This window comes from Felis catus, chromosome D2 (genome assembly GCF_018350175.1).
Source record: "Felis catus isolate Fca126 chromosome D2, F.catus_Fca126_mat1.0, whole genome shotgun sequence".
Classification (NCBI taxonomy): Eukaryota; Metazoa; Chordata; class Mammalia; order Carnivora; family Felidae; genus Felis; species Felis catus.
The window spans coordinates 83,044,184-83,055,241 of record NC_058378.1 but is presented as its reverse complement, the minus strand read 5'-3'; the positions used below and the strand labels follow the sequence as shown (position 1 = coordinate 83,055,241).

The 11,058-nt window shown below is 54.7% G+C and overlaps 2 long non-coding RNA genes across 2 annotated transcripts; one reads left to right on the top strand and one right to left on the bottom strand.

Moving 5' to 3' along the window:
* Positions 1–1,174: 1,174 nt before the first annotated feature.
* On the bottom strand, positions 1,175–4,480 carry LOC109492777. Its single transcript, XR_002146758.3, has 3 exons — positions 4,175–4,480; positions 3,547–3,622; positions 1,175–3,052 (listed from the first exon to the last, which is right to left on the bottom strand). It is a non-coding gene; the product is annotated as an uncharacterized LOC109492777 (long non-coding RNA).
* A 71-nt stretch (positions 4,481–4,551) lies between these two features.
* LOC123380719 lies at positions 4,552–8,160 on the top strand. Its single transcript, XR_006586789.1, has 3 exons — positions 4,552–4,711; positions 5,941–6,189; positions 6,903–8,160. It is a non-coding gene; the product is annotated as an uncharacterized LOC123380719 (long non-coding RNA).
* The last annotated feature ends 2,898 nt before the right edge of the window (positions 8,161–11,058 follow it).

Genomic DNA, 11,058 nt, shown 5'->3' with positions numbered 1-11,058 from the left:
GTGCAGGAGAATCGGGAGTGGTCGCCGAAGGTACTTTCTGAGGTGATGAAAATGTTCTAGAATTAACTGTAGTGAGGGTTACACATCTCTGGGAAAACACTAAAAACCACTGAATTGGACACGTTCGTGGGTGAATTGTATAGTATGTGCAATATATCTCCATAAAGCTACTTTAAAAGTCTGTTACATTGTTTTCTAATATTTTTCACATAAAACAAAACATTGCTTCACATATGGAGGTCCCCTTTCTATCCCAGCCCCCCCCCTTCCTGTGTCACTGAGGCCACCGTGAGCACGGATTTCCCTTCCAGTCTGCTTTTGATTCTGTTCTATGTGGCCCCGTCCCCTTTTCTTCCATTTCTCATTGAACCACCCTGAAAGTTCGGAGACCACGCCGTTGCTACCTCCGCCCGACAGATGAGCAAACTGAGGTCAAAAAGGTCAAAATTGAGCTACCCAAGGTCAAAAAACCAGGCTGACCCGGGCCAGATGCTATGGTTCCCTCTCTGGGTTACAAACCCACTTTCTCATTCCCTGTTTTTCCCAGCAAGCTTCTTTGGGAAAGCCTCACAAGTGATCCCACTGGTCTGTTTCCATGAAAAGAATGTTACGAGTAACATCAATAGCGAGTACGATCCATGCAGAGATCTCAGAACGCCTCTGGTATTTCCCAGGAAGCGTGTGTATATTCCCAAGGTGATTTTAGAAGTCCTTGTCTAACAGGTGAAAAATGGCGAGTCTGAACAGCTCGAGCAGACGGTCTGGATTTCTGAAGCACAACTCGACTAATTCTCCCGTCCCAGGCCTGCAAATGTCACCAACCTCCCAACAAGCCTTGAGAATGTTACTACTTTTGTTGGCAAAGGATGAAAAGCAGAGAGGAGCTGAGGTGCTCTGAATTTCAGACACTGCATCACGGTAGAAAACGGACCTTCGCTGAACCATGAAAGAGTTGCCCAAAAAAAGGGATAAGTCAACGGATAACCTCTTCCGGAAGGCTAGCCACAGGGAGCCTCAGATCCCTCCAACCCCAGACGCCCTCCTCCCACTGTTTGCTTTGAGAAACCAGCCAGTGAGCCTCAGGGATGAGCCGCTGGGCCCACTGGCTTTTCTGGGGCCCCATCGTCTGCGAAGTGTTGGGACACACGAAGATGAACAACATCTGGCCCTTGCCTTCAGCATCAAATTATTTATTAACTGATGCTGAGTTGTTTCTTACTGAAAGTTGGCCCATAATAGTGAAAAATAGCAGGGTTTTTTTGGTTTTTTTTAGATGCTTTTTATATCCAGGAACAGACACACAAATTAACTGGTACATCTCAGGCCACGGGGTTTAGTGGATGATGTAGTGGCCGTAGAACCCAGCCACACTTCAACGAGGGCGATCTAGGTGAGACCCTCCCTGTTACAGGTTGAATTGTGACCCCCAGAAAGATATGCTGAAGTCCTAACCCGGGTACCCGTGAATGTGGCCTTATTTGGAAATAGGGTCATTGCAGGTGTAATCGGTTAAGATGAGGTCAGACTGGAGCAGGGTGGGCCTTTAACCCAACATGACTGGTGTCCTTATAAGCAGAGAGAAATCTGGACACACAGACACACACAGAGGAGACTTGTCATGAAAACACAGACATACAGGGAGAAGGGAGCCATGTGGAAACAAGACAGGGACTGGAGTGATGTGGCCACAGCCAAGGGACCCCCGGGGCCACCAGCAGCTGGAAGGGTCATAGGAGGACCCTCCCTTCTCTTTGTTGAGCACGGGGTCCTGGACCTCGGTCTGGCCTCCCTTTGTTATTCTAGGTTGCCCCGGCTCTGAACCCTGGGATACTCCCAGTCTGCATGAACCTAGCCTGGCTTCACCCTGGGATCCTCAGAGAGCCACAGAGACGTGCTCTTAGGATTCTGCTACCACAGACCCTTGTGTGTGCTCTCTCTCTCTCTCTCTCTCTGAGAGGCTCTGTCAGTGATAGGACACAGAGCTGAGTCCCCTCAGCCTCCAGACTTATCACAGCATCTAAATCTAGGGTCCAGACAAGTACCCCCAGGCCTGTGGACACCGGTTATTATTTCTAGGAGGCTCCGAGGCTCGCGGAAGGAGCCCACCCCGTGACCCCAAGGAGCCTCCCTACATCAGCCAGTCCCAGCCCCTGCAGGACCCATCTCCGTGCTTCCTGGTCCCCTGCAGCCTCCTCTCTTCCCAGGAAATGGGCCCCAGGGTTTGTCCAGGCCCCTGAGACCAGGAGGGTGTGAAGAGCCAGGACGCTGGGATCTTCGGGCCTCCTGGCCCCCATGATGAGGTCCCTGTCCTTGATGAGCCTCCATCTGGCAGGAGTCTCCTCCACCCTGAGCCTGGGTCCCTGCTCACCGTAGTAGTGCTCATGTAGTATGTCCTGGGAGCTCCAGCAGGGCCGACGTCCCTGTGACCCCGGGCTGGGAGCTTAGTGATGTCTCACGGCCACTCCCGAGGACACACTTCACAGCAGGGGAAGAGCAGAGCCAGCAACTATGATGTCGAGGATGGCCGCAGCATGAAGTGTTGTCCTGGACACGAGGCCCTGGGTTCCTGGGAGCCTCCTGAGCCCCAGGTGGCAAGCCCCAGGCCCCAGGGTCCCCCAGAGCCAGCTGGGCTGACCCTGGAGCTAACACTGAGGCAGGCTTGACCCAGGCTCACGTCAGCCTCGGGGGCGCAGGCTGCCTCCGTCCACCATGATGCGGGGAGTGGGGCTGAGAGTTTGTCAGCCTTCACAGCCATTCGGCAGAGCAAGCGTATAACCGTTGAATCTAATAATGTTTGTTACACGTCTCTTCGTCTCCATTTCCCCACTTCCATATTTACTGTATTTTACAGAACTATCAGCCCATGATGAACTGAAAAAAAGAAACAAAACTGGCCCCGAACCGCAGGTCTGGGAGGCACTGGTCTCACATCCAGGCCCAGGAGCAAGCAGATCCCAGAGGTCCAGGGGTCCCTGGTGCTGAGACTGGAGGGCCTGGCCCCATCGGGCTCTGTCCTCTGGCCTGGGTGCTGAATGTCCGCCGTAGGCCCACCCTGTGGACACAAACAAGGAGCAGATACCCTGGGGATCAATAGACACAAATAAGAGAGACCCAGAGCTGCCCAGCGTGGCTTGTTAGGCAAGCCAGGATGGCTTACTGTCTTGTTGTGGTGCCTTTCTGGGATAACTGGCAGAGCCCTTGGGAGGCTCCACGCCCAGCGGGAAGGCTGTGGGGTGGGGCAGGCATAGGGTCAACAAAGGCCAGAATGAACGAGTGGATAGACGAATGAGTGAATGCATGTTGAGGCGGGATGGAGGGGAACTGGAGGTGTCAGAGTTGAACACTCACCTTCTCTTCGCACCCTCCTATCCCTCGTCCTCCCCCCTCTACCCCATCCCCCCTACCTACAGCTGAGAAGTGACAGCCTGGGGACTAGGGAAGGAGCCAGGCAGGGTAGGTGGGTTTGCTGTTACTTGGTCAGCATCTCATTTCCTAGCCTTGGCCACTTTCTGCACCCCCTGCACTCCCCAGCCCCAGTCTCCTTACCTGTAAACTGAAGGGGCTGCCCCAGACCAAGGGTCAGTAAACTGCGTTCTGTGGGCCAAATCCAGCTAGGCACCTGCTATTGTCAACAAAGCTTTATTGGAACACAGCCATGCCTGTGCTTTTATGCACTGTCTGTAGCTGCCGTAGGGCACCTGGCAGGGTTGAATAGTTTTGTCAGACAGCTTTTGGCCTGAAAATCCGTAAGTACTACTCTGACCCCTGTTCTAGAGGAGTCTTTCTCAATAGGAGCAACACTGTCTCCTAGCGGGCAATTTGGAGATTGCGTGTCTGCTGAGTGCATGAAATACCCATTATAATATCTTCTATAAATACAATTGCTGAATCATTATGTTGTACACCTGGAACTAATAGAACACTGTATTCCGCTGGGGCATGGGTTAAATAGGTTAATAGTTAATCTCCAGATTAAGGCGTGCACTTGTCCTGATGAGCACCCGGTGACGTATGGAAGTGTTGAATCACTATATTGTACACCTGAAATTAATATAACACTGTAGGTTAACTAACTGGAATTAAAATTAAGACGTTTTTTTAAAAAAGGGAAAAAAATTCCTTTCAGTTCTTGTAGTCCCTCTTTATATTAGAGTTAAAAAGGCATCATGCTTACCTTTTTGAAATTTGGAGCATGAGCAGGTGATAATTCTCTATGGACGTCATTACGGAGATATTAAAGAGTATTTCTTATAAAACCGGGGCATCTCTTCTGAGACAGCAGGGACGCCGTCCTTAGGGGACACGCAGCCCAGACTCCGCATCAGCATCAGCGCGGCCGTTTCAATGCGACACCACCAGAGGGCAGCATACGCCTGCGTGTGCGGCTGGAGCCCGGGCAGAGCACCTGCTGACCCACGCGGGGGCCCAGGAGGGCTCCAAGAACCTTTGTGGCTTGGTTCTGAGCTCTAGGCGGGAGTCTCCGGGCGGGGGGGACACACTAATCCTCAGGCTCCTGCAAACAGTTCTGCCTTCCCCATTCCTTCCTGCAGGCAAGGCACGCATTTGCCTACTCAAGGTGCCAAGAATTCAGGCAACAAAGAAATCTGCCCATTCAGCTGAACTGACCCTTTCTCCAACTTCGGTGACATTCGGGTCCTTTGCGCGAGCCTGTGTGCGTGTGGCCATTACCTCGACCGCGAAGCAAGCGTTGGTAAATGCTGACTTAGCATTCTGGGGGCTGCTCCTTTTTAAAAAGTTGGATCCTTGTTTATTTTCAAGTCATCTTTACCAGTAACGGGAGTGGGTTTCCCCAAGCGGGGGGGAGCAGACTCGGGGCAAAGGGGTGTGCGCTAAGAGGGAGAGTGGGGCTCGGGGATTCTCAATGTTCCGGGACCTCCTCTGTCATAATGATGGGTGAGTTTGCTTCTCCTGATCCCTGGGGGTCCCTTAGTTGTCTGGGGGAAACGGGGGTAACCGACCAAAGCAGCCGGAATGTTAAAAAAACTATCACCCAAGAGAGTAACTTAAGAAACACAGAGGCCCCAAACCACACGGTGCCTGGCCCCTTCCTCTCCACGTGAGGCTGTGCATCTCCCTGCTGCACCACGGGCTTCTGGGCTGGGGGCTGGGGGCCCTGTCCATCCCCGGCAGCCAAGGACACGGTCCCCGGCAGTAGAACGAAGGCATTTGGTGAATGTAGCCCCAAGAAAACGCAAGCCTCCATTGCCCTCATGCTGGTAATGTCACCGAGTGGCTAGATGCACCTCACACCTCCATGATGCAGAAGGTCACCCGCCAACGAGAGGCCCCATCCTCACCGATGACTGTCACCCCACTGTTGACATCTGCTGAAACCCTTTCTAACTTCCATGCCTATTACATCCTTGGAGGGGCTAAGTGTGGGAAACCCCCCCCACCCCCCAACCTCACTCGCCGACCCCTAACAACCTAAGCTATTTAATTCACCCGCGTGGCGTTGGTCAAGGGCTGAGATCGGGCCACCTCCTTCATGCGGCCCTCCAGAGCGCCCTGTGCTGCACTCCCTCAGCATTTTGTTTGCATCTCTTGGGCACTGTCATCCCACCCACCCGGCCAGCATGGGGGGTCCCGGCACTGGATCCTTCTTGCACAGAGTAAGTGGATTAAATGAAGCGGGCGTCAATGACATCATTTGCTTCCCCTGAAACCATGTTACCTCTGAGCAGGGACACATCCTCACAGCTGCTCGAAAGCAGCCCGGGTGTTGACAACCAACAGGAGGGTGGTCTTCAGACCCTGGCAGGAGTGTGCATCGATGCACTGGGCTCTCCTTTCCAGACCCTCATCCCTTCCCACCTGGGCAACCTCCCCTTGGGTAGGTCCCCTTCCCCAGAGCTGCACGGACCCCGCCTCATGCAGGGGTCTCAGCTGGTCTTTATCCGGCTCCTCTCTCTCGGGCAGCACTTCCCTCCCTGCCTGGCCTCTCTCCTGCCACTTTCCTGTTTGGGGATCCATCCACCCCCGGCCTGGTCCTGCCTGCCTCTCCCAGGAGGCCCCGGCATCTTCCTCTGTGACCCCTCTTGCTGGCCACAGCTTCGTCCTGCCTTCCTGCACCTCCTTGGACATCCCCACCGAAGCAGAGGCCGGTCACCTCTTGTTCCTCTGGAGAAACTCCCAGCTCCAAGTCGAGATCAGAGGAGTCTTGGAAAGGTGAGCCAACCTCCGCACCCCCGACAGACCCCGATCTGTCCAACCCGCCTCCTCTTTCCCGAAACCGTTAGGTCTCCCCACCTAGTGGCTCCCACGCCAGCTTTCAGGGTCCTCCAGCCTCCGTTTTCAAGGCGTCTCATGCTCTCCCCTCCTCCCCCCCCCCCCACCAAGGGGCATGAGCCACCCTCCTGCCTTCATCCTGCCCTGCCCACAGCCCTGCCTCCACCAGAGATCCCACAGCTTCCTCATCACTGCCTCCTGTGGCCTCTACCCCTGCTTCTCCCTGGCCGTCTGGGCTCCAGCCACCCAAGATCCCCAACTCTGAACACTGGTTTGGACCAGTCACCATCCTGTCTGCCTCTCCCTCTACCTCCCTGAGCCTCATCGCTAGTTACAGCCCCTGGGGTGCTCCTGGGGACAGTCTGGAGGCTGTGGCTGTCCCTCTGCGACTTTCTGTAGGCTGGCTCCTCACCTGCACGGCCTGCCCAACACGCTACTTCCAAAGCTCTGCCTTCAGGGACTTACCGCCCTCACCTCCCACCATCCAGCCCAGCCGAGGTGTGCCCCCCTACCTGGCCAGGTCCCACTATGCCCCGCGGACAACAAGAGACAGAGCAGTCAGGGTTCACAGACCACACTTCTGAGTGTGCACGCTCCGAACCCGTGGCTTACAGCTCACACCCAGTTTTGAATGTTCTCTTTGTCCATCTCAGATAGTGACGTTCATAACAACTCCTCTCTCCTCTGCCTTGAAGAGTGGCGGCCACGGCTGGTACCCGGCCCTCTGGCCTCTGAGGTCACTGCCTCCCGAGAAGCACATTCACCCTCAACAAAGCCCCTGCCTGCGGCCGCTCGGCCTCAAGGATCTCACCCCCTCTGCTACAGATCTCCCCCGCCAGCCAGGGCATCGCCAGGAGAAGCAAACTCTCCGGCAGTAGAAATTGAGATGTAAACGTTGATTATTTTATTGGGCTTAATAGGAGAAGAACAACAGCCAGCCGACAGGATTTGTTGTCAAGGTTATTTTCAGAACGAGCTTTCACTCCGTATCGATTGTGGCAGATTCGGTGCAGGGTGGGGGGAGGGATCAGTGTCTTGGCCCTTCTGGAGGGTTCTCGGAGTCAAGGCCTCCTGTCTCCTTGTTTTATAATTAATTCCTTGCTCTTAAAGAAAACAAACAGGAAGAATCTCCTGAAGCTGGGGGTTTCCCTGAATGCAATGTTCTCAGAGGCGTTGCCAGTCTTTCTAGAACAGATCAGAGCAGCCCTAGGCAGGTGAATGTGAGCTGAGGTTAATTTGAGGCCGCTTAATCCCTCCTAGAGTGGAGACCTGTTTGCATTTTGAGCAAACTTCCTTCCTGGGCCTCGAGGGGCGGGGTGGAGGGCGGTCACGCTGCCTCCTTCCACCCGGTCCCCCTTTGATGGGATTAGCGCAGCTCGCCCAGGACCCATTTCACCTAAGAGGCTCTGACTGGCGGCCTTTGGCGGGGTCAGCTCAGAAACATCCCAGGGCCTGAGGGAGAAACATTTCTTCTCCTTGAAAAATGATTTCTCACGGACCATTGAAATTCTTTCTCAATAGGGATCTTCCATAAAGGTGCCGCTCTTGGAGATTATCAGTCTCTAAATGAGATTATCCTCCTCTCAAAGAAACTGTAGGACGGAAGGTGGATTCTTTGTGTGTGTGTGTGTGTGTGTGTGTGTGTGTGTTCTTCCTGTTGGATGTTCAACGTGTGTATTTGGTTTATTGGAATTAATAGGTGGGAATTAACAGGTGGGTTAAGACAACGGTCCCCCGTGGAGCCAGCACTGAGTCCTGGAGCAGATCCTCTTTCGACCCTTGAGCATGGGAACGGCATTGGCTTTGTGTGTTTCTCCGCACTGTTTGGAGTCCAATGTCTTATTCGAATCCATGTGCTGTGAATATCAGAGGTCACCGAGCTGGCCCCGGGGGGGATGTGGGGACTGACTCCCGCAGAGGCTGTGGGCTCACCCTTCCACGGGCTGGTGCTTGTCCCGGTCAGGTCTCGGGACAGATGCACCTCCTCCCAGACCTCCCCTCCCCTCCCCACCTGCAAAACCTCCCCCACTTGCTTACGGTCCCTTACCCCTCCTCGCTGAACCCCTAGCACATTCTTTCTTGGTTTGTCTGCTTCCCCGTCTCCACCTTCCTTCTCTAGAACTAAGTTCCGTGAGGGCAGACCCAGGGCTGAATGCACCTGCTACAACCCGGGGCGTGGCTGGTGCCCACAGAGGCTGCTAGGGGAGTGAATGGGGGACGAGAGGAGATCTGCAGTCTGGTTCAGGTTGGGCTGCATCTTCTGAACCTCCGGGGAGCGGAGGGGCATCCCGGGTCTGCCCTGCAGGCCTGGGAGGTGGCTGGTTAGCTGCTCCAGAGCCGACCGTGGGCCCTGGCGGATTGTGAGGGTGATGGACTCCTGCTCCCCAGGTCCAGGGGAGAGGCGTGGACCTGCAACCCTCCAGCCCAGGCGCCAAGCAGCCCGGCGGACGCCGTGCCGTGGGGCAGTGCCTCCCGGTTTCCCGTGCAGGTGGATTCCAAATAAAGCTTATTAGAGAGAAGGAAGCGGGCAAAGCGTCACTTGTTGAGTGAGACAGAGTTCAACAATTGCTGAACAAAAGCCGTCTGTGCACCTGACACTGAAGTTTGAGAAGAGTGGGTGGAATTTCCCAAAGATGCGGGGACGCGGCGTCTCCCCCGGCTCCACGGTGAGCAGGTGCTCCACGGAGAACGTGGCTTTTAGGTGATGGAACACAAGACCTCAGAACTGTGGTTTTCGAAGCCAGAGCTCCCGGCAGCCCATCCTTATCACATGCCTGTACTACATTTACATTCATACATATAAGAAGTTTATATTATGTACAAGTATATAGGTAATATATGATACAGATGGGCTGTAATAAACCATTTTTGCATATGCAAATATAAAATAACAGTGCACGCACGTATATACACGCGTTATCCCAGGGTCTCGGCTATGCTCTTAAATGCATAACTTGTTTAAAATGTTTAATTTGAAAACATGGTTATCCTGTAGGCTGCAGTGATGTTAACTCTGGTGGATTTTTCCTCTGAGACGTGGTCATGGGGTCCCTTACTCCCAATCTGAGAAGCAGCAGGTCTGTGGCCTGAGTGTGTGAGCCCCCACTTAGATGAACTGCGTGTGGGGTGGGATTTGTCTGCTACCCTTTAGGGAACAACAGGGAAAAATGAAGCATCACTGGGGGAAAAGGAGGGGGGGTGGGATGGAGGGGCATATCAGAGAAGGCTTCGAGGAGGTGGTGACGTGAAGGCCAGCGGGAACTAGCCAGGCAGTTAAGGGAGGGAAAGGCATTCAGGTAGAAAGGAGCTGTAAGGGGCTGTGTGGGATTCTGGGGGCTCCATGGGGTGGGGGGTGGTGTCTGGGACACAGGTGACAGGACCGCGAGAAGGCAGTCCTCCCAGGACACTGTGGGGAGCAGGGGGTGGGAGGCACCCTGCCGCCCCCAAGGAACTTCCCAAAGCTGGGCGCCTCCTCTCCCCCCACCTGACCGCCCTGAAAAGATAAATCCGAAAATCTCCCCGGATCAGTTTCAATACCTGGTGAACTGAGTGCCCGATGGACGACTGACAGGCCGTGATAGAGATCTCTCCTTGTTTACCCGGCAACAGAAACCCTCGGGCCCTGAATACCCCACTAATCTCTTCCTCTGCTGTCCCTTCATTTAAGCAGAAGACAACAGGGATTAAAAGGCCCCAAGAGACGTGAGAAGCCTGGGGCTTTGTCCTTTCCTGGGGGAGACTTGGGTGCTTGGAACCTCCCATCTCTCTCTCTGTTTCTCTCTCTCTCTCTCTCTCTCTCTCTCTCTCTGTCTCACACACACACACACACACACACACACACACACAGACACACAAGGACTTGATTCCAGGTTCTGACCTGCACATCTGCAGCCCCCACCGGGTCTAGTGCTGAGCCTTGGTCGTGGACAAATGGACACTCACACAGGCTGTCCTGTTTTCCAGGGAATGATAAAGATGTGGCCTGGTCCCCGAGCCATTACAGGACTGTTTGTACCCAAGGGACAGTCATTGGTCATCAGGCCGGTGAACCTGGGGGTGACAGCACTGGAGAAGCTGGGCAGGGAGAAAGCTGGTGGCCCCTCAGGTTGGCAGAATGCCTTGTAGAACTCAGTCGGGGTGGGGGCTCCCTCTGCGGGGTGTCTGGTCTCCCGGTGGGCCGCCTCCCCAGGGAGCCCTCTCTCACCTCCACCAGGCGGGATGCCCTAGGACACGAGTACCTCTCTTTCACCATCAGGGAATAGAGAACACAGGGGACATTTGCAGTGTCTCAGGGGGGGGTCTCTGCTGGGCTTCCCATGACATGGCCACACCCTCTTTCATGACCATCCCCTGAAGGGGTCACCCCACTGAGCTGACCGGGGACCACCCCACAGAGGACAGTTTGTCTGGGTTTGAGATGTCTTTCCACAACTGAGCCTGCTGGACACAAGGCCAAGCGTGGTCAGCCCAGGCTTCCCAGGGATGAGGCAGGTCACCCACCACTTGTTTCAAAACTGTAACAGCTCCTGGTCAGGGCCCCTAGGGACTTTGTCAGAGACACCCTGTTGGGGGCAGCAGTGGCTGGACACGGGGCACCCCCGCCATCTTGTATGTATCTGTGCACATGTATCTGTGGGCGTGGGGACTCTGCTGATGACTGCTTTTACCCCGAGGATGCCCAGTGTGGGGGAGCGTGTCTGCCTGAACTTCTGGGGCGGTGTATTTCTAAAAGGTCAACCAGCGGGGATGACCCATCTGCCTGTGGACTTCCAGCTCTCACTGGCATCTTGGACCTGGGAAGACACTTCA